This window comes from Pseudophryne corroboree, chromosome 1 (assembly GCF_028390025.1).
Source record: "Pseudophryne corroboree isolate aPseCor3 chromosome 1, aPseCor3.hap2, whole genome shotgun sequence".
Lineage (NCBI taxonomy): Eukaryota > Metazoa > Chordata > Amphibia > Anura > Myobatrachidae > Pseudophryne > Pseudophryne corroboree.
The window spans coordinates 428302048-428325180 of record NC_086444.1 but is presented as its reverse complement, the minus strand read 5'-3'; the positions used below and the strand labels follow the sequence as shown (position 1 = coordinate 428325180).

General features: G+C 47.7%; 1 protein-coding gene across 6 annotated transcripts in view; it reads left to right on the top strand.

Moving 5' to 3' along the window:
- Positions 1-4615: 4615 nt before the first annotated feature.
- PLA2G4C (phospholipase A2 group IVC) overlaps positions 4616-23133 on the top strand; it is a 179967-nt gene continuing 161449 nt past the window's right edge. For all 6 annotated transcript variants that reach the window (XM_063913458.1, XM_063913461.1, XM_063913460.1 and 3 more), the window contains exons 1-2: positions 4616-4740; positions 9170-9362. The gene's annotated coding sequence lies outside the window, so the exon portion shown is untranslated. The remainder of the gene's footprint in view (positions 4741-9169; positions 9363-23133) is intronic.

The following is a 23133-nucleotide window of genomic DNA, read 5'->3' as shown; positions in this document are numbered from 1 at the left end:
ATTCCCGCGGCGCAGTAGCAGTGCTACAGAAATCACTGTGATAATGGCACTGCGACAATTTTCTGGTGCTTTGCGCATGAGCAGTAGGAAAATAACTGGGAAAATGGCCACCGCAACATTTTCCTGGCGATCCATGCATACGCTCTAGACTCTGGGCCAGCACTAGGGTCCCCTACGGACCCTAGTGCCCAAAGCTGCAGCGCTGCCAGCTAGAGAAGAGGGGGCTTAGATGGATCCTGTACATGAGCCTCCTCCTCTCTAGAAATGCCCCTGGATCCTGCTATCAGTCAGTAGTCTGGGCGGGAAAATTAGTTATGGGGTTGCACATAAAATGAATATTCCCTGGCCATCGGATATAAATAACACCAGGGATCAACTAAATGAAAGTAATCTATAAGAGCTCCATTGGTTTATTCCCAATTAACTCGTTAACCTTTATAAACTAAACCACATTTACCCTTGATTAGAAATATTTAACACCATGCACTTTACCCATAAACCTTAATCAAATAACTTAAATTCTAATGAAATAAAGACACAGACACAAGAAACGGCTTGGCTTAAAGGTCACAGCTTTTTATTCAATTATAATTAACCTAACGAGGAAAAGGGTGGCCAGGAGACGCTGCAATCTCAGTTCCAGCCTTATCGCTATATTAATTTAAAGATGACGACTACAACGTCACCCTACTGACGCACTTACGTCGTGGGGACTGACCTGACCTCCCGGACAAAGTCCGAGCGCTCTCGCACAAAAAGCGCCCAGGTCCCTCGCACAGAGCAGGACAAACTCGTCAAGTAGTTAGAGGCAGGTGCCCCACAACGATATCTTACAACACAGAAAGCCACTGAGATGCAGCGCTCTCCCGCCACAGCCAAGGCGCCCTAAGCCGTGGCCTGCCACCAAAACCAAGAAACAAACTAATCCAAAAAAGCCAACAGATCCTTAATGAACAAACCAAGACTCAAATTATTAAGATGCACTACATCGGGCCTAAAATACTGTGAGGGGTCAGAGCCCAAAAAACGATGCTGAACCACCTTCCCACCGGAGGCCAAAACAAAACGAGACACTGCCACATTAACCTTCCTCCGCGCCCTGTCCAAAGACTTGTGCTTACGGGCATCCCTCCAAACCAAACGAGGCATCACTTCCGACCAGACAATGGTGACTGCCAGCCATCTAGCCCTGACGTCCGTCAGCAACTCCCACAAACGCACAATAAGCTCCATACCTTTCAATTGACCGACGTCATTGCCTCCAACATGCAACACCAGCCAGTCAGGGGCACCCCATGTCTCTGCCGCCGAAAGCAGCACAGCCATCAATGCATCACAACGAAGGCCCCGAACACCAAACCACCGCACTCGGTGGCCACACAACAACTCCTATCTCCCGAGAGCCTGAATGGAAGAAGGCGGGGCCCCAGCCGCCGCAGCTATCCGAAAGGAATGCGTCCCGTAAGATTTGGCATCCAGCCCCAAAGCAACCAAACAACGCTGAAGAACCGCTGCAAACTGAAACTGGGAGAGAGGCATCAAATCAGCATGGACCAACCAATGAAGGCTGCCAGAAGGGCGACCAACAAAGTAAGCCCCAGCAAGCGACACCAGGCAAATAGACACATCGGCGTGCGCAGGAAGTGTAACCCAGCGCCTCCTACCCGCTTGATCCGTCTTGGAGGAACGAAGCTTGCAAAGGACAAAACATCACCAAAAAGCAAACCAGAAGATACAGACGCCCTGCTCGACGCAACAAGCTCACTAACACGAAAAGCGCCAAAAAAGGCAGCCGAAAAGGCCAAACGGAAAAAGGCCGATTCGAAAGCATCCAAAGCCACACTAGGAACGCCAATCAACGCCTGCAACAGCTGCAAATCAATAGGCCTGCGTGAATCCGCACACGACGGGCGCAACCTAGCCCAACCCTTTAAAGCCCTGGAAAGAACAAACGACCTAGTAGGGTCAGAGACACTACGCAACCTGCTAAAAAATGAAATCCCTGCCAGCGCAGCAGACAGAGGCCTTGGAGCGGCCTTGTTGATAGTGCACCCACACAAAGGCTAACAAGAGGTCATGCATGGACTTACCCTCCACAGGACAACGCGCGAGGTAAGCCTCCCAATCCCGCCAGGCAGCACCGTACGACCGCAAAGTCGCCGGGGCCAAGGACCGCTGTGCCAGAGACTCTAAGCCAGCCTGACAATCTGCCAAACAAATGGGGTCAAGGTAACCCAACTGCAGGGGCCTGCGGAGCCAGCGCACGGAAACGAACAAAATCAAAGCGTGATAGAGCATCGGCAATCTCATTATTAACGCCAGGCACATGACGAGCCCTAAAATTAATATTTGCCTCCAAACAGCGCAAAACCAAATGCCGCAACAGCCGCAAAGCCATTGGAGAAGAGGACCTCTGGTTATTAACGGCATGCACAACACCTAGGTTATCACACCAGAAAATAATATGTTGATTCGCCAAGGCCCCAGACCACAATTCAACAGCCACAACAATCGGAAAAAGCTCAAGAAGCAACATATTGGCGGTGAGACCTTCCAAAACCCAGGCAGAAGGCCACAGGGCCGCACACCATTCCCCGTTGAAGTAGGCCCCAAATCCGGACGCAGCATCAGAAAAAAGCTGTAAGACAGCATTGGCAACTGGCAGTTCCGGCCAAATCCTCTCACCATTAAAATCGGCCAAGAACCGCGCCCAAACCCGAAGGTCATCTCTAATCTCCGAACACAACCGAATGTGATGATGCGGTGAGGTAGCCCCAACCGTGGCCCTCTCCAACTTCCTACAAAACACCCGCCCCATGGGGATGATGCGGCAGGCAAAATTGAAAGATCCCAACAACGACTACACCACCCGAAGGCGAACAGACTTGGACGCCAGGCAAACCTCAATCTGCTGAAGCAACTTCAAAACCTTCTCCGCCGGCAACCGGCAGCACCCAGCCGCAGTGTACACCTCAATCCCCAGATAGGATAAGCAAGTAGAAGGGCCCTCAGTTTTGTCCTTGGCAACAGGGACACCCAAAACCCGGAACAAAGCTAGACCCGAAAATAGGACGTCCGCACAGACATCACTACCTCCCAGCCCAACAAAAAGAAAATCGTCTAAGTAGTGTGCAATGCCAACATGACCAGTGCTTGCAAACACACACCAATGCAAAAACGAACTGAAAACCTCAAAATAGGCACAAGACACTGCACACCCCATTGGCAAACACTTATCAACGTAAAAACCACCAGCAATCCGAAAACCCATAAAGCGAAAGGAATTCGGATGCAATGGCAACAGCCGAAACGCCGACTCGATATCTAATTTCGCCAACAAAGTGCCCGAGCCGAAGCTCTGAATAAGCCCCAAAGCCTCTTCAAAGGACTGGTAAACGACCCTGCAGTCCGCCGCAGGAATGGCATCATTGACGGAAGCACCCCGGGGGTAATATAAATGCTGAATGAGGCAAAACTTTCCCGGGGCCTTCTTAGGGACCACCCCGAGAGGAGAAACACAAAGGTCAGGCAGTGGCGCCGTAGGAAATGGACCAGCCATCCTGCCCGAAGAAACCTCAGCATCTACCTTAGCCCGGGCAACCTCCGGCAACTCCCTAGCAGACCTCAAATTCCGAGGCGCCCGCACCACAAGCGAAACCGTAAACGACGCGCAATCAACCTAGCAAGCTTACGCCGACCACCGCGGGAACCCGACGAGCGCGAACCAGAGCTAGCGGAGGAACTTGAAACAGATGCAGAATCACAAGCAGCAAGCAAATCATACTCACCGGCACCAGATGCCCCCGGAACCGAGGAAACCACCACTTCAAGTGGAGGGGCCACACCTCCGGCCGGAGGGGCCACCTCAACGCCCACAGGAACCCCGCTCACCGAAGATGCGACAACCTCCGGAGCACCAGCCGCTGCAGGAACCACTGATGGTAAAAGAGAAGCATCAGATAACCCAGCAGGAGAAACTACGGGAGACGCAGGAAGGGAGGGGGCGAACACCAAAACCCGGGGAGGGGTGGGCTCCGCAGGCACGGGGGGTTGAGCAACGGGGGAGGGCGAAAGCAAGGGGCGCATGGGAGGGTACATGCCCACCAAACCAGGGGCCTGAGAGCTCACCGCAGGTCAAACGGAAGGCACCAAAGGGGGCGGAGCGGTAAAAGGGGGTAAAACGGGGTACCCCTGAGGACCCAGGAGGGGGGGGGTTGTTGAAAACCAGGGTGAGGGACCCGAAAGGGCAGGGGGCCAATACGGGAAAGAATACGCAGCCGGGGGGGGGGGAGCCCAGCAGACAATGAGGCCGAGGGTGACACGGAGGTGGAGGGGCAAACCGGCGGGGCAAAACCCGCACTCCAAGATGCCTGTGGCCAGGAAACTGCGGCAGATGAGGGGACCACCAGGGGGCACCGAGGGGAGACCCCAGGCCAACTCATAGGAGGCCAAGAAACGCAGGCAGGGGGGTTGGGGGGCGAGAAGGACATCCCAGCAGAGATGTCCACGCCCCGGGGCAACATCCCAGGTGACGCTGTGGAGAAAGGGGTGCCCGAAGCTGATAAAACGGCACCTCCAAGCCAGGGAGGGCCGCCCCCCCCACGAGCAGGGACACCTAAAATGTCCGCCGGGGCTGCCGCACTGGCCGGACCCACGGCAGCAGCAGCAGCCACATGCAGAGATCCCAGATCAGACACTGCTGGCATCTGTAAGGGAGAGCCACCCACCGCCTGCACGGAGGTGAGCAGGGAAGCGGGTGGTGGACCAGAGCAGGCAACGGGAGCTGCGGTCACGTGCGCGCCAGCCGACGCATTCTGAGCCGCGGCAGGGGGAGCGGGGACGGCGGGCCAAGGCGAGGCAGCAGGGCAGGAGGCGGCCGGGGACAAAGCAGGGCACCGCTGACGGGCCGCCCTCGATGACCCGCCGGCCAGCGCGGAGGGGGAGCAGTGCGGGGTGACGGGGCATAACGCTGCACAGAGGCTAACTACAGGCACCAAAGGGGGAAAGCACAGCCAGGGGGGGATCTAAGGATATATAAGTAAATCACAAGAACAGTGACTAAACCAAGGGAAGGGGGGGGGAATTGACTTAGCCAGCAGAGGACCCAGTCAGCCAGACTCAAAGGCAATGATCCAAGAGGCTGTCCGCACAGAACAGCCTACCATAAATAACCTTACCCAACAACACACCCACAGAGCCCTTATTGGCTCCCAATTTTGATTGACAACATCACACCACTAGCCTAACTCTGCCTAGTAACAAAGGCTGCCACATTTAGCCATCAGAAAAAAACAGGATTCTTATTTATCCTCACGTTTATTCAACGTTTGTCTATATTTAACATAGAAACACTAGATGGCATCACCCGTCCACTTCTAACCTGAGCATTAGTACCGAAAGCATCTACATGTTTAAATCACCTCCCAGTACCAGAACCCCTTCACTCCAGTCCTGCAGAACCGCATATAGGGGGTCATTCCGAGTTGTTCGCTCGTTATTTTTTTGTCGCAACGGAGCGATTAGTCGCTAATGCGCATGCGCAATGTCCGCAGTGCGACTGCGCCAAGTAAATTTGCTATGCAGTTAGGAATTTTACTCATGGCATTACGAGGTTTTTTCTTCGTTCTGGTGATCGTAATGTGATTGACAGGAAGTGGGTGTTTCTGGGCGGAAACTGGCCGTTTTATGGGAGTGTGTGAAAAAACGCTACAGTTTCTGGGAAAAACGCGGGAGTGGCTGGAGAAACGGAGGAGTGTCTGGGCGAACGCTGGGTGTGTTTGTGACGTCAAACCAGGAACGACAAGCACTGAACTGATCGCAGATGCCGAGTAAGTTTGGAGCTACTCAGAAACTGCTAAGAAGTGTCTATTCGCAATATTGCTAATCTTTTGTTCGCAATTTTGATAAGCTAAGATTCACTCCCAGTAGGCGGCGGCTTAGCGTGTGCAAAGCTGCTAAAAGCGGTGATGAAGGCAGAGTTAGGGCTAGGAGGAGCATAAACACAAGCAAATGTGAATCAGGCTTTCCAGTCTTAACTGTCAGGGGCTGACAATCAAGGCCCTCATTCCGAGTTGTTCGCTCGGTATTTTTCATCGCATCGCAGTGAGAATTCTCTTAGTGCGCATGCGTAATGTTCGCACTGCGCATGCGTCAAGTAACTTTACTAAGAAGAAAGTAATTTTACTCACGGCTTTTTCGTCGCTCCGGAGAACGCATTGTGATTGACAGGAAATGGGTGTTACTGGGCGGATGTACGGCGTTTTAGGGGCGTGTGGCTGGAAACGCTACCGTTTCCGGAAAAAACGCAGGCGTGTCTGGAGAAACGGTGGGAGTGCTTGGGCGAACGCTGGGTGTGTTTATGACGTCAGCCGGGACCGAAAAGCACTGAATTGATCGCACACGCAGAGTAAGTCTGGAGTTACTCAGAAACTGCTAACTCGGTTTTGATCGCAATATTGCGAATACATCGGTCGCACATTTAAGATGTTTAGATTCACTCCCAGTAGGCGGCGGCTTAGCGTGTGTAACTCTGCTATAATCGCCTTGCGAGCGAACAACTCGGAATGAGGGCCCATGTGATTTGGGGTAGCTCTATGGAGGAGTGCTCTTGATTGATTTGTTTATGTGTTTTTTTATTATTACCTTTGAAGATCAGCAAAAGGTAAGTATAAAAGCCACTAACTACAGAAAAATTGTTTTGGGGGGTGGCATTATTTTTACTTAATATTACTATTTTAGTTGAAAATTGACATGATATTAATTATGGCAACTAAAAAAAATATAATATCAAGGAGCTACTATTAATTGTATTCATTTTAATATGTGTCATAGATAAGACTTTCAAGTAGAAAGGGGACATCAATATATGCCCCCCTATTAGTTTGAAGTCACTGCACTCTATTACATTTCCCCCTGTAAGTGTTTTCCCACCATATGCCCTTATGGTCAAAGTTTGTACAGAGAAACATATACTGAAACAGCATTATACAGGCTTGGACTGGCCCAAAGGGGTACAGGGGAAAACACTGGTGGGCCCCACTGCCTGTGGGCCGACCTCCTGGTATAAGGATCAGGTTCCAGACTGTGCACTTGAATTATACATTATACATCATAGTTGCCTACCCTCCCTCTTTCTGCAGGAGACTCCCCGAAATAGCAGCAATCTCCCTGTCTCCCTGAATAGTCCAGCAAAATACCTCCCAACTGTCCCGATTTTCGCGGGACAGTCCCGTTTTTTGGGGACTGTCCCGCTGTCCCACCCGCGGGCCGCAGTGTCCCGCGGTGGGGGGGGGGGGCAGTTGGGAGTCTCTGTGTCTCGCTGCCCTGCTTAGCAGAGCAGCGGTGAATAGACGCTGTGCGCATGCGCACAGCGTCTATTCACTGGAGACAGAGGGAGAGGGGGCATGCCAGCGGCTCACAGAGCGCTGGGCATGCCCCCTCAGTGATGAAAACGGGGCGTGGCTCGCGACCGCGGGTCCTCCCGTGAAGCCACGCCCCCTTTTTGTAGGCCACGCTCCCTTTTCAGGAGCGCGCGCAGCTTCGCCGCGCGTGTGTCCCTCCTTGGGGAACTCTAAAGTTGGGAGGTATGCAGCAATCTCCCTCATTGTACCTTACCCCCATTATGTAGCTGTTACATTCTTGGGGGGAACAATAAATCAGAGATATATCCATTCAAATGGGATCATCAGTGCCATTTCCCTGTATTGGTTATAAGGAACAATGATCCCTATGGCTACATGCATTTTAAATAAGGTTTTTCATGGACAATTGCTGTATATGTTCATACAGTATACTAACTTTGGGGCTCATTTACGTTTGCATGTAAGTCATTTTCATGACACGCCTCTCAGATGTAGCAGAACACGTCCACGCTGATTGGTGTTACTTTCACAATCTCCCTGAAATGTTTTTTTCAAAAGTAGGCAAGTATGTTATACATATGTTACCTTATACTGGGCTATGGTGTATTTTCTACAATACATTGCTGTTAATAATCTGTTATTTATCTGGTACATTATCATGCATGCAGAAGCTGAATTTACTGTATATATTTATGAAGGGGCCTAAAAGTTGCACTCTCTAATTGTTAGTCAAACCAATGAGGTGGCAGGCCACCCCCCCCCCCCCTCTGCAGACTGGCCACGCCCCTAACATGGGCCCCTACCACTGCATTTCTTGGGTGGGCCCTACATGCCCCAGTCCAACACTGGCATTATACTGTAAATGTGATCATTAATACATGTTGCCTGCAGCCAGTTGTCTCATCTGTAATGGTGTTGCCCCAGCAGTACTTACTGGCTCATAGCCTCATACTGTATAAACAACTTCTAAAGCCTGACAGGATTAAAATAGAAACAACATCACCACATTTAAGATATGTTGCACTATCAGACAATGAATTTACAATAAACAAATGCTTTCACACTCTAGCCTTCTGTGACCTCCCAAATCTCCAGACTGTGTACTAGTGTACCTTTAAAAGCCATAAGATGTATGGCAGATACACATTAAACCTAGTGGGCATGTGTGCAGTTATATTATGTGTGAAACAGTTGCCAGGTTTTAATTTTTGAGACTTTGTGATAGTGTAGGACCTGCAAGAAGGTGGGGTACCTTGGCGAGCGGTTTGCAGGCTTCCGTGCATTGGCCAATTCACTAACTAAACCCCCATCATTTATTTATTGATGTTGTGAGGATAAGTGAGCTTGCTATGGTGAGTGCTGAACTTTCTGTTTGTATATATATATATATATATATATATCCAGAGAAGTTGCACTCGCATACTGAACTGTCACGACTGCTGGGGTGCAATAGCCAGAGATCAGTCCCCTCCAGAAGCTGTCTCAAACATAGAAAAAGTGACAGGGAACGCACTCACCAGGCTTCTTCAATAGTGAAAATTAGATTTCTTTAATTCAGCTTACATAGTTTGACCCTGACCCTGTAAACTATGTGAGCTGAATTAAAGAAATCTAATTTTCACTATTGAAGAAGCCTGGTGAGTGCATTCCTTGTCACTTTATAATTGTATATATATATATACACTTTTGTGCTGCTAGTGCTACACAATCTGTTGATTTTCTATGGCACACAGAGTTATAGTATCTAAGGGAAAGCCATCGATCTGTAGCATGGGAGGAGAAAATTAAAACAGTCTTGTCACTTTTAGAAAGTGGAATATCAGCTATCCCTGATTCGCCTTGTGGCAGCTGCCAGGACCAGCATGCATTGCAAATTAATTATAATGTGAATCCCATAAATGCTCATGACTGGAAGTAATCCACAGACATTAAAGGCAACGTTGGAGCATTTTCACCTTGCAGCCCTGGTGTGTGAATTGCTGACTCTATAGAAATTGTAAGGTAAGTGTGACGTATCCTGTAGAAAAGTGTCATGTCATGTTATGATTGTGTTGCCCTTTAAAATGTTGCTTGTTTTAGGATTTATTCTTTTTATTTATAAACAGATTATTAACTGCCTGCATTTGGTTTCCAACTCTGACCTGTAAAAAAGCCCATAATAATTGCAGCACAAAACATATCAAGTGTTTCATACCAGAATTCAGGCACAGCACATGGCAGTCCATTTTCTACTGCATTACTTTATCATATTTAATGCACTGTAACCTGATATGGTGTAACATCTAAATCATAAAATACAGTACATGTAGTTGCATTGTTTAAGACCGTACAACATAATAATTTCATTTGTTTGATCATGTTGTCTGTCTGTCAAGGTGTTTACTGTCTGTCTTCATATGTCCCCATGAACCCTCTCCCTCCACCCCCTGGCATTTGTAAACTCATACTGTACCATTCACTGTGCTGTAGTCATTTTACCAGCATTACAACGGGTGTGGGTCATTGGGTCGACCACACGGAGGTCAACACTCATTGGGTCGACCACTATTGGTCGACATGCATTAAGTCGACATGTTAACTAGGTCGACATGGTCATTAGGTCGACCTGAATAATGCATTTTTTTTGTACTTTTTTTTGTGTCGTTTTCTTCGTAAAGTGACAGGGAACCCCAATTAGTGCACCGTGTCCCCTCACATGGCTCACTTCGCTCGCCAAGCTTCGGGCAAGGTGCCTCGCTGCGCTTGGCACATGTTACTATTCCCAACTGTAGTCCACGTGGATAATAAAGTATGAAAACGTTAAAAAAATGAAAATAAAATGTGAAAAATGCATGTCGACCTTTTTCCATGTTGACGTAGTACATGTCAACCTAGTGACCATGTCGACTTAGTGACCATGTCGATCTAATGCATGTCGACCAATATTGGTCGACATAATGACTGTCGACCGAAGTGTGGTCAACCTAATGACCGTATCCCATTCCAACGAAACCATTGCCTCTTTATATAAACTGTATTTAATTAGTCCTGTGTGGTGTACAGTGACATGTAAATAAATGATATAGCCAAATTTATTAACATTATTTTTAATATAATAATGTGAAAAGTGTTGTTTTCATACCATTTTTACATTATTTTAGTATCACCTGAATGTATTAAAGGGCTTTCGGATCAGTTTTCATGAAAAACTTCTCCAAAACCTTTAATTCAATTTTTTTTAGTGATCTGACCAAACTTCCTAAAAAGAAAAGTGAAAAAATACTGCAGTGAGCCCTGTGATAATAACGCTATCCTGAAATAGTGTTATCAGGGGGCTCAATGTGATATGCTGCCTCCTGCACAGCTTTCTTTACCTGCTGACAGAGAAAGGTGTGCAGGGACACGGCAGTGTGATCAGCTATATGACAGTGGTGGCGGCGCATGCGCAGCCATAACTCAAGGTATTTTTTGTGAAAAATACCCCGATAAGGCTGCAGAGTGGAATCGCAGGGACAGAGCTTTCTCACAAGCTCTGTCCCTGTATGCGGTAATTGATACATCCATGCAATGTAATTAGTTATCGCACTGTTCAGCCTTTTATATCACATCCTCATCCTCAGATGTGGATGGTGAAAAATCAGCCTGTTAGTGCTCACAATGACATATGTATTTATATATATTGATCATGCTAACATTGGGGGTGATTCCGAGTTGTTCGCTCGTTGCCGATTTTCGCTATACTGCGATTATCCGCTAACTGCGCATGCGCAATGTTCGCAGAGCGCATGCGCTTAGTTATTTTACACAAAAGTTAGGTATTTTACTCACGGCATTACGAAGCTTTTTCATCGCTGTGGTGATCATAGTGTGATTGACAGGAAGTGGGTGTTTCTGGGCGGAAACTGGACGTTTTATGGGAGTGTGCGGAAAAACGCAGGCGTTCGAGTTCCAAAACGCGGGAGTGGCTGGATAAACGGGGGAGTGGCTGGGCGAACGCTGGGTGTGTTTGTGACATCAAACCAGGAACGAAAAGGACTGAGCTGGTCGCAATGGCTGAGTAAGTCTGGAGCTACTCAGAAACTGCGGGGTAATCGTTACGAGAAAATTAGTGAAGCTTTCGTTCGCAATTCTGCTATGCTAAGATACACTCCCAGTAGGCGGAGGCTTAGCGTGTGCAATGCTGCTAAAAGCAGCTAGCGAGCGAACAACTTGGAATCACCCCCATTGTGTAATAAAAGTCAAAGAACCCAAGTGAAACGTAAGGTCCATACACACTTGCCGAGATGACGACCAGCGGGCCCCATGGGTCGTTAACGACCCTCGCTGTTGGCCGTGCAGGTAGCTCAATCTGGACTGTCGTCTCTGCGTGATGTCACTGAGCGATATGAACATCATATCACTCAGTGTGTATGCCCGAGCCCGGCCACAGGCCCAGCCTGGGAGGGAGAAACACTAGGCGACATCGCTCATAGATCACGTCCCCTAGTGTGTACCCACCTTTAATAATACATGCATCAACCAGTATATATAAATAACATTGTATTGTTAAAATAATATATAAATATTTACCTCCCAGGTGTAACATTGATGATGTGTTAAAAGGTACAAACTAATGCATTTGTTACAAAGTATCAGCAAATAAGTATATCAATCACGATAGGTGCAGATTCATGACCCTCTTCTATATGTTCATCAAGCTAATCTTTAACCATTTCCGGTGGGCTGTGACAGCCATTAGATAGGCTTAATAGAGAAATCCAGTTGAAAACAGGAAAAGTTTAAACTGTAATAAAACAGATTTGCAGTCCCAGCAGCGGAGACTGTCAGATTAATACAGGAAGTCGCAATGCAAAGATGGTTAAATGGATAATAATAGGGAGCCAAAGATATTCTGTCTCACCGCTGTCCGCATGTAGCTGATCTTCAAACCCGGTCCCTCTCACTGCTCGCCACTTGGGAACAGAAGGTCAGTGCACCCCATGATCAGGACACAGATGCGCACTTCTGGGCTGGTGCGCTCAAAGCCACCGTGCGGCATGGCTGACAAGGTGTAGGTGGTCTGCAGTGGATAGGCTCTGCTAGTAATCATGAAAAAAGCTTGTTAGTCAATGCACGGTACAGCCCCTGGATATGCTGCTTGATATCTAGTTCACCAATTGCCGGGATTAGTTGACACTGTGTAACTTCTTTGTAACTACAGCGCATTTCACCTCACAGCAGGGCGGCTTTGTCAAGAAGCAAAGATCTTGCGGTGTGCAAGTTCAGAGGGTTTAAAGTACTTATTCGATAGATAATATATACAAGGGGTTATTCAAGTTTGTAAGCAAACCAGAAAAGCACACTAATGGGCAAAACCATGTTGCACTGCAGGTGGGGCAGATGTAACATGTGCAGAGAGATTTAGATTTGGGTGGGTTATATTATTTCTGTACAGGGTAAATACTGGCTGCTTTATTTTTACACTGTAATTTAGATTTCAGTTTGAACACACCCCAACCAAATCTAAATCTCTCTGCACATGTTACATCTGCCCCACTTACAGTGCACATGGATTTGACCATTAGTGTGCTTTTTTGGTTTGCTAACAAACCTGAATAAGGCCCTATAATAGGTGTAAGCAAAACCATGTCGCTCCTACTCTATGCAGATAATCAATTAAATACCAAAATTCTTATTATCTATCATTCACATAATGGTACATTGTAAGTAAGTGCCACATTGTAAGTAAGATAATAAGATTTTACACTTACCGGTAAATCTATTTCTCGTAGTCCGTAGAGGATGCTGGGGACTCCGTTAGGACCATGGGGAATAGACGGGCTCCGCAGGAGACATGGGCACTTTAAGAAAGACTTTGGATTCTGGGTGTGCACTGGCTCCTCCCTCTATGCCCCTCCTCCAGACCTCAGTTAGGGAAACTGTGCCCAGAGGAGATGGACAGTACGAGGAAAGGATTTTGTTAATCCAAGGGCAAGATTCATACCAGCCACACCAATCACACCATATAACTTGTGATAAACTACCCAGTTAACAGAATGAACAACAACATATCCTCGGTTCAACCGATTAACCAACACATAACCCTTATGTCAGCAACAGCTATATACAAGTCTTGCAGAAGTAGTCCGCACTTGGGACGGGCGCCCAGCATCCTCTACGGACTACGAGAAATAGATTTACCGGTAAGTGTAAAATCTTATTTTCTCTAACGTCCTAGAGGATGCTGGGGACTCCGTAAGGACCATGGGGATTATACCAAAGCTCCCAAACGGGCGGGAGAGTGCGGATGACTCTGCAGCACCGATTGAGCAAACAGGAGGTCCTCCTCAGCCAAGGTATCAAACTTATAGAACTTTGCAAAGGTGTTTGACCCCGACCAAGTAGCAGCTCGGCACAACTGTAACGCCGAGACCCCTCGGGCAGCCGCCCAAGAAGAGCCCACCTTCCTAGTGGAATGGGCGTTAACCGACTTAGGCAATGGCAATCCTGCCGTAGAATGTGCCTGCTGAATCGTGTTACAGATCCAGCGAGCAATAGTCTGCTTTGAAGCAGGAGCGCCAACCTTGTTGGCTGCATACAGGACAAATAGTGCTTCTGTTTTTCTGACTCTAGCCGTTCTGGCCATGTAAATTTTCAAAGCCCTGACCACATCCAGGGACTCGGAATACTCCAAGTCACGCGTAGCCACAGGCACACCAATAGGTTGATTCATATGAAAGGATGAAACCACTTTAGGTAGGATTTGAGGACGAGTCCGCAATTCCGCCCTATCCACATGAAAAACCAGATAGGGGCTTTTATGTGATAAAGCCGCCAATTCCGAGACTCGCCTAGCCGAAGCCAAGGCTAGCAACATGACCACCTTCCAAGTGAGATATTTTAACTCCACCATTTTGAGTGGTTCAAACCAATGTGACTTAAGGAAACTTAACACCACGTTAAGATCCCAAGGCGCCACCGGAGGTACAAAAGGAGGCTGAATATGCAGCACTCCCTTCACAAATGTCTGTACTTCAGGAAGAGAAGCCAATTCTTTTTGAAAGAAAATGGATAAGGCCGAAATTTGAACCTTTATGGACCCTAATTTTAGGCCCAAATTCACTCCTGTTTGAAGGAAGTGAAGGAGACGGCCCAAATGAAACTCCTCCGTAGGAGCAGTCCTGGCCTCACACCAAGAAACATATTTTCGCCATATACGGTGATAATGTTTCGATGTCACGTCCTTCCTAGCCTTGATCAGGGTAGGAATGACTTCCTCCGGAATACCTTTTTCTGCTAGGATCCGGCGTTCAACCGCCATGCCATCAAACGCAGCCGCGTTAAGTCTTGGAACAGACAGGGCCCCTGCTGCAGCAGGTCCTGTCTTAGAGGAAGAGGCCACGGATCTTCTGTGAACAACTCTTGCAGATCCGGATACCAAGTCCTTCGTGGCCATTCTGGAACAATGAGGATTGTTTTCACCCTTCTTAGTCTTATTATTCTCAACACCTTGGGTATGAGAGGTGGAGGAGGGAACACATAGACCGATCTGAACACCCAAGCCAAGGTGTCACTAGAGCGTTCACCGCTACCGCCTGAGGGTCTCTTGACCTGGCGCAATACCGCTTTAGCTTTTTGTTGAGACGGGACACCATCATGTCTATCTGAGGCAGTCCCCACCGACCCACGATCTGTGCGAAGACGTCTCGGTGAAGTCCCCACTCTAGTGGATGCAGGTCGTACCTGCTGAGGAAGTCCGCTTCTCAGTTGTCCACCCCCGGGATGAATACAGCTGATAGGGCACTTACATGGCCTTCCGCCCAGCGAAGAATCCTGGTCGCTTCTGCCATGGCCGCTCTGCTCCTTGTGCCGCCTTGGCGATTTACATGAGCCACTGCTGTGACATTGTCTGACTGAATCAGAACCGGTTTGTCCCGAAGCAATGCCTCCGCCTGGCGTAGGGCATTGTATATGGCCCTCAACTCCAGGACGTTGATGTGGAGACAAGTCTCTAGATTCGACCAGAGACCTTGGAAATTTCTTCCCAGTGTGACTGCTCCCCAACCTCTGAGGCTTGCGTCCGTGGTCACCAGGATCCAGTCCTGAATTCCGAACCTGGGGCCTTCTAGGAGGTGAGCACTGTGCAGCCACCACAGGAGAGATACCCTGGCTCTTGTAGACAGAGTGATCCTCTGATGCATATGTAAATGGGCCCCGGACCATTTGTCCAGTAGATCCCATTGAAAGGTCCTCGCATGGAACCTTCCGAAGGGGATGGCCTCGTACGATGCCACCATCTTCCCCAGGACACGCGTGCAGTGATGTACTGAAACCTTTTTTAGCTTTAAAAGGTTCCTGACCAGGGCTATGAGCTCCTGAGCCTTTTCTATCGGAAGAAAAACCTTTTTCTGGTCTGTATCTAGAATCAGACCCAGAAAGGTCAGGCTAGGTAGGGACTAGCTGGGACTTCGGTATATTGAGAATCTAGCCGTGCCCCTGCAACATCCTCACCGACAGCGACACGCTGTCCAGCAACTTCTCCCGAGATCTCGCCTTTATGAAAAGATCGTCCAAGTATGGGATAATTGTGACACCCTGCTTGCGCAGGAGCGCCATCATTTCCGCCATTACCTTGGTGAAAATTCTCGGGGCTGTGGAAAGCCCACACGGCAACGTCTGAAATTGGTAATGACAGTCCTGTACTGCAAATCTCAGGAACGCCTGGTGAGGAGGGAAAATCGGAACATGAAGGTATGCATCCTTTATGTCCAGGGACACCATCCAATCCCCCCCTCCAGGCTGGCGATGACCGCTCTGAGTGATTCCATCTTGAACTTGAACTTTTTCAAGTACAAGTTCAGGGATTTTAGATTCAAAATGGGCCTGACCGAAACGTCCGGTTTCGGGACCACAAACAGGGTTGAGTAATACCCCTTTCCTTGTTGGAGAAGAGGAACTTTGACTATCACCTGTTGAAGATACAATTTTTGAATTGCAGTCAACACTAACTCCCTCTCTGACGGGGAAGCTGGCAGAGCCGATTTGAAAAACCGGCGAGGAGGCACGTCTTCGAATTCCAGCCTGTATCCCTGAGAAACAGTCTCTATAGCCCAGGGATCCACCTGTGAGTGAACCCAGACCTGGCTGAAAAATCAAAGACGTGCCCCCACTTGAGCTGACTCCCCCCCGGGAAGCCCCAGCGTCATGCGGTGGACTTTGCAGATGTAGGGGAGGACTTCTGCTCCTGGGAACTAGCTGCATGCAGCTTTTTTCCCTTGCCATTTCCTCTGGCAAGGAAGGACGATCCCCGTACCTTCTTGCTTTTATTGGAACGAAAGGACTGCATTTGATAATGAGGTGCCTTTTTAGTATGCTGCGGGGGGACATAAGGTAAGAAATTTGATTTACCGGCCATAGCAGTAGAGACAAGGTCCGAGAGGCCTTCTCCAGACAACTCCTCCCCCTTGTAAGGCAACGACTCCATATGCCGCTTTGAGTCGGCATCCCCCGTCCACTGTCGGGTCCACAGGAGTCGCCTAGCAGAAATAGACATAGCATTTATTCTGGAGCTTAGTAAACAAATGTCTCTTTGAGCATCCCTCATATATAAAGCAGCATCTTTGATATGCTCTAGGGTCATTAGAATGGTATCCTTATCTAGGGTGTCAAGTTCCGTAGATAAGGAATCTGTCCATGCTGCGACAGCACTACACACCCAGGCCGATGCTATAGCCGGTCTAACGATAGTACCGGAATGTGTGTAAATGTGCTTCATGGTAACCTCCTGCTTACGATCAGCAGGATCCTTGAGGGAAGCTGTATCCTGAGAAGGCAGTGCCACCTTCTTGGATAAGCGTGTCAGCGCCTTGTCTATCTTCGGAGAAGATTCCTATCGTATCCTGTCCTTTTGTGGAAAGGGATATGCCATAAGAATCCTTTTGGGAACTTGTAGTCTCCTATCTGGAGATTCCCAAGCCTTTTCGCACAAGTCGCTTAGTTCAAATGAGGACGGAAAAGTGACCTCAGGCTTTTTCCCTTTATACATGTGTACCCTCGTGTCAGGGACAGGGGGTTCCTAAGTGATATGCAAAACCTCTTTAATGGCCATAATCATGTAACGAATACCTTTCGCCACCTTTGGCTGTAATTTTGCATCCTCATAGTCGACACTAGAGTCAGTATCTGTGTCGGTATCTGTGTCAGTGATCTGGGATATGGTGCGTTTTTGAGACCCCGAAGGTCCTGATGCCACAGGGACAGGCATGGTCTGACTACCTGACTGATCCCTAGCTTCAGCCTTGTCTAATCGTTTATGCAGTAAATTTACATTTGCATTCAAGACATTCCACATATCCACCCAGTCCGGTGTCGGCGTTGCCGATGGCGACCTGACCATCATGCACTCCCCCTCCTCCTTAGGTGAGCCTTCCTCGTCAAACATGTCGACACACACGTACCGACACACTTCACACACACACAGGGAATCTCTTTTCTGAAGACAGGTTCCCCCTGAGGCCCCTTGGAGAGACAGAGAGAGAGTATGCCAGCACACACCCCAGCGCTATATAACCCTGGAGAAAAACACAGATTGTTTCCCCAGTAGCGCTGCTTAATGTATAAACGCCAATAATGTTCCCCCCCTCTCCTTTAAAACCCCCTTTCACCGTGTATCAAGCAGGGGAGAGTCCGGGGAGCTTCCTCTCAGCGGTGCTGTGGAGAGAAAATGGCGCTGGTGAGTGCTGAGGGAGAAGCCCCGCCCCCTCGCCGGCGGGCTTCTGTCCCGCTCAAACTTACTAAAATATGGCGGGGGCTCTTTTATATACATGTACAGTGCCCACCTGTACATGTATATAGACTTTTGCCATAGGAGAGGTGTTTTATTGATGCCCAGGGCGCCCCCCCTGCACCCTGCACCCTTACAGTGACTGGAGTGTGTGAGGTGTATGGGAGCAATGACCCACAGCTGCAGTGCTGTGCGTTACCTCAGTGAAGCACCGAAGGCTTCTGCCGCCTGAGACGTCTTCTGTCTTCGTTTCTTCTGGCTTTGTGAGGAGAACAGCGGCGCGGCTCTGGGGTGAACGCCCAGGACGAACCTGTGTTCACTCCCTCTGGAGCTAATGGTGTCCAGTAGCCGAGGTAGCAGAGCCTATCATTTAAGTAGGTCTGCTCCTCTCTCCTCAGTCCCTCGATGCAGGGAGCCTGTTGCCAGCAGTGCTCCCTGAAAAAGAGAAAAAATCCTAACAAAAATGCTTTCTAAGCAGGAAACTCAGGAGAGCTCCCTGCAGTGCATCCATTCTCCTCTGGGCACAGTCTAAAACTAAAACTGAGGTCTGGAGAAGGGGCATAGAGGGAGGAGCCAGTGCACACCCAGAATCCAAAGTCTTTCTTAAAGTGCCCATGTCTCCTGCGGAGCCCGTCTATTCCCCATGGTCCTTACGGAGTCCCCAGCATCCTCTAGGACGTTAGAGAAAAGTCTATGAGGGAGTGCAGACACCAGTGATTGAATAGCTAGCTCTGTCAGTGTCTGTCTCTGTTTCTATGAACATACTGTATCATGTGATAACATACAAATAGCATATCACACTTGAGGACAGAAATAAACTGTCTGTATAAAATAATACTGTTTAGCTACCAGCAATGAATTAGATTCAGAGGAATTTACCTACACTCTACAAAAGTATTACTGTACATAGTAAAACACAATCACCTGATAGTATGTCACTCTAAGCAAGCCCAAAGGGCAGAGCGCAGTTGTTTGTGCATAGATTAGTGTGTACATATGACAGGTCACACACCAAGGGATTAAGCCTATTTAAACATAATGAGCATATCAGTAACTGTAACACCCCAGGGTTGGCGGGTGTCTATGTGGTTAGGGATAGGTATCACAGATGTTCAGTGGCTTGGTGATGGATCCTTTCCCAAAGATATTTTCCCCGTACCTTGGGCCCGATTCAGACCTGATCACTGTGCTCAAATTACACTGTCCTGTAATCAGATAGTCGCCGCCCAGGGGGAGTGAAAATTCACCCCGTGCAAGTCTGTCAGCGGACAGCTGCAAAACTGTTCGCATCACACTCACCATTGAATATTTTTCCCATTCTGTGCAGTGTGTGCAGTCTGTGCATAGCTCAATACTTACTCCTCCAGTGCAAAGAAATCAGGCTGATTGGGGCCGGAGCTTACATCACACACCCGGCCTGAAAACACATGGGAACGCCTGCATTTTTCCTGACACTTCCAGAAAATTGCAAGTTATCACCCACAAACGTCCTCTTACTGTCAATCACCTTGTGAATGCCCATGCGATTGAAATTTTCGCACCATCCTGTTGCTGTTTGGCAATACGCGTGTGCATTGCAGTGCATATGCATGTGCAGTAATTTGATAATCGACCGCTGTGCGAAAATGCACAGTAGCGATCAGGTCTGAATCGGACCCCTTGTTCGATTTGTGTGGTTCAGAGAGGAAGGACAGATTGATATGTAAACAGGTAGGTAATTTAACAGCAATCTCCATGGAGGATTCTTTTTATTTTAATGAATGCTGGATGTAAAAAGATTATTGGTTCACACTATAAAGCTAATCAAGACAATGACATTCAAGAAGATTAAATCACTTTGTTGCATTAAAAAAGACAAATTCAATCAACAGCTCACAATACACTGGATGACTCAATGTGGTTTAGGCCAAGCTCAAACAATGGCTCATAAAGACTCAAATCACAGCTATGCAAGTATTAATTAGTGCAATATTCAAGAAGACAATGAAGAAGAATATGAACAAAAAAAAAAATATATTAGCAAAAACTGATTAAAGTCACTGAGGCTAAGAAAAAAGCACTCTCTATTTTCACTCTATATCCCTACACACAGTACCGATCTTCACCGGCAATTTAAATAACATTGGAGCTCATCTATCCTACAGAATCACAATGTAGCATTAGGGTCTTGAGGTTTAGACTGAACTTGTTGCACAATGGGTTAAGTACCTCCTTAACAAAATATAAGTCCAGGAATTAGATACCTTACTCTCTGGGTGGAATTCAATTGTTTGAAAAGTCAGTTGGGTGTCTGTTTTTTCCTGGCTATTAGATAGGAAAAAAACAGACAACCAACTGATTTTTCAAACAATTGAATACACCTCTCTGTGTTAGGTTAGACAGTGTCGCTGTATTCCAATTACACACAGGGCTTGTGTGCCAAATATGTCTTTAGGTTCCAACTTAGTGAAATGTCTCTGTAGCAATTGTCCAAAATAACAAGTGTCTCTATGCTGACAGAGCTGCCTTGAAACAGGGGGCAGTCAATGGCAGTTGTCTAAATTATACCTCCAGGCAAACTCTGGATGATTCATATGTGTGAAAAAAAATGAGGTTTAGAACTCACCTCCTGTAGTTTAGCAGTTAACACAGTCTCTTTAACTCAGTCAGGCTTTCAATGGCTCATCTGTGCCCATGCCTTTCTCCATATAGAGTCTACAACTTATTTAAGATGCCTGCAGCATCTGTGCCTCTGCTTAGGCCTGGCGGCATCTGGTCCATTGCTGCGGCATCCCATGCCTGCTCTTCTGGCTCTCAGTACTCTCCAGTAAGCACCCCACTGCCTTAACTCTGCAGCGTAGCTAACAGCAACCTCCTGCGTGACTGCCTGGCTCTCTGGTACCCTATTCTGCTCTGCTCCTCACACATGCGTCTCTCCACTGCAATGGCTCCAGCTCCAACCTCTGTCACATTCTCTTTCTTTCCACAAGGCTCCACTTGCTCCTCATGCTTCATCCAATCGGATCTTGCCACCTCACACTACAGGACATGTGACCAGGCTCTGGTTAACTCTTGCTATGCCAGCAATCACATTCCCAGGTTAGCAAATACTATTTTAGACAATTAAAGGGGCACATACATTTTTCTCCAGGGTGCCACATAACCAGCACAGCGTAATTCAGGAGCAAAAAGCTCATGAGGTACTTATAGCGGGTCATATTCAGGAATGCTAGCTATTTATGAAGACACATTAAAGAGGAAGCATACTAAAGCAAGAATCGAAACATTGTGTAATCCTCTTTTTTTCAAAGTGATGGGAATATAATTGAAGTATGTTAAACTATAATATGCTTTTGGCATTGTGATGCAAAAATTGTTCCTTAAAAGAGCATGTATCAATGGAAAAAGAGGTATTTAAGAAGTCCAAAGGAAACTTTACCACTCTTGTTTAGTGCAAATCATTCAGCATCTTTGCACCCTGCGGCCTCCATGATGGTTGATGATGGTGTAGAGCAGGCATGTCAAACTCAAAATCCCAACTGGGATGAATAATCAAGGCCTGTGGGCCGCAAGAAAAAGAAAAAGTCTTATATGCAATTTTGATAGATTTATTTGAAAAACAAACAATAAAGTTTAAAGTGTGGGGGCCTTGTGCACTGATGTGTCATGTGACCAGGAAGTGCACTCTAGCCGGAGCTCAGTCAGCAGCAGCAACAGAAGACACAGGGATGCAGGTAGGAGACTCAATGGACACTGTAGCTTAGTGTAGTGAGGGGAGAGTATGGAGTGAGACAGGCTCCCAGCATTCAGACCCATTCCCATATGTGCCTCCCCAGCCATTCACCTCACTGCATGTCACTGGTGAATGCGTAGAAAGGGCTCAACCTGGATCGTGACCTTGGGATCCAACCCTGCTAGTGAGCAGGGTTTTCCTGGAATGGACCAGGTTAAGAGCTATTCCACTCTAGCCGGTTTTAATTTGAAAGGGGTATAATACTCCTTTTCCAGTGACATAAAAATGCAGGGTTATTCTGCGAGAACGTGCATCAACCTGGGATTTTTGTTAGTGGAAATGGCTCAACCCGGAAAGGACCCAGGTAAACTTGTAAATCCGGTTCGATCTGACTCAGGATCCGTTTACAGCATAGGAAAAGCCAGCGCTTGGAAATGATCTCATTTCCAAGCACCAGTGGTGCACCTGTGTGCAGTGATGTCTCCATCTGAAAGGGTCTCTGTCAGGTCGCATCCAGGTTGGACCCCTGTACAAAATCCCAGGTGCAACCCGGCTTTTTTTTTATCTAAAAGGGGTATTATTGGTGTTTTGGTGGCATTTCTGGTGTATATACTTTTAGTCATTATTTTTATTATCCCATTACATTAGCCCACATTGTAGTAGCTCTTAGCTCACATTGGGCGGGATGTAATGAACTCCGAGTCTGGTGGCTGTGCATGATGTTGGCCGAACTCAGACGTTTCTTAAAGGGGCAAACATGTACAAAGCTAAACCATGCTTTGTACATGATTGCCCCTTTAAAAAAAATGTCTGAGTTTTTCCGGCATCCCGCACAGCCACCAGACTCGGAGCTCATTACATCCCTCCGATTATATTACACAACGCCCCCAGTTCAGTGCTACCATCTGCTAGTCCAATATGCAAAATCAGGCTCAGATTAATTTAGCAGGGTGTCAGATTGTGTTTTGGCTGTGTCCCCGGAGGGGGCGCTAGTGGGTCAGTGGAGGTGGATGGGAGAAAACGAGGAGGCTGGATAACGTTTCTGCGCATGAGCGCAATGATATTTATTTAACAGATGATTCACAGACGGCAGCAGAAATAATAATAACAAATGCAATGTCAATCACACAGCGTAATAGCTGAAAGTCTATGGCAACGGAATGAATAATGACTGGAGAAATGATAACCGGTAATATGATGAACAGATGAAATGATAACTTTGTAAAGATGATTCTGGTATGGAAACCAGTGCAGGTTAAAACATGGAACTTGGCAGTGATGATGTTAAATGGCAAACCTGGTAGCAGAGGCAGGAGTCT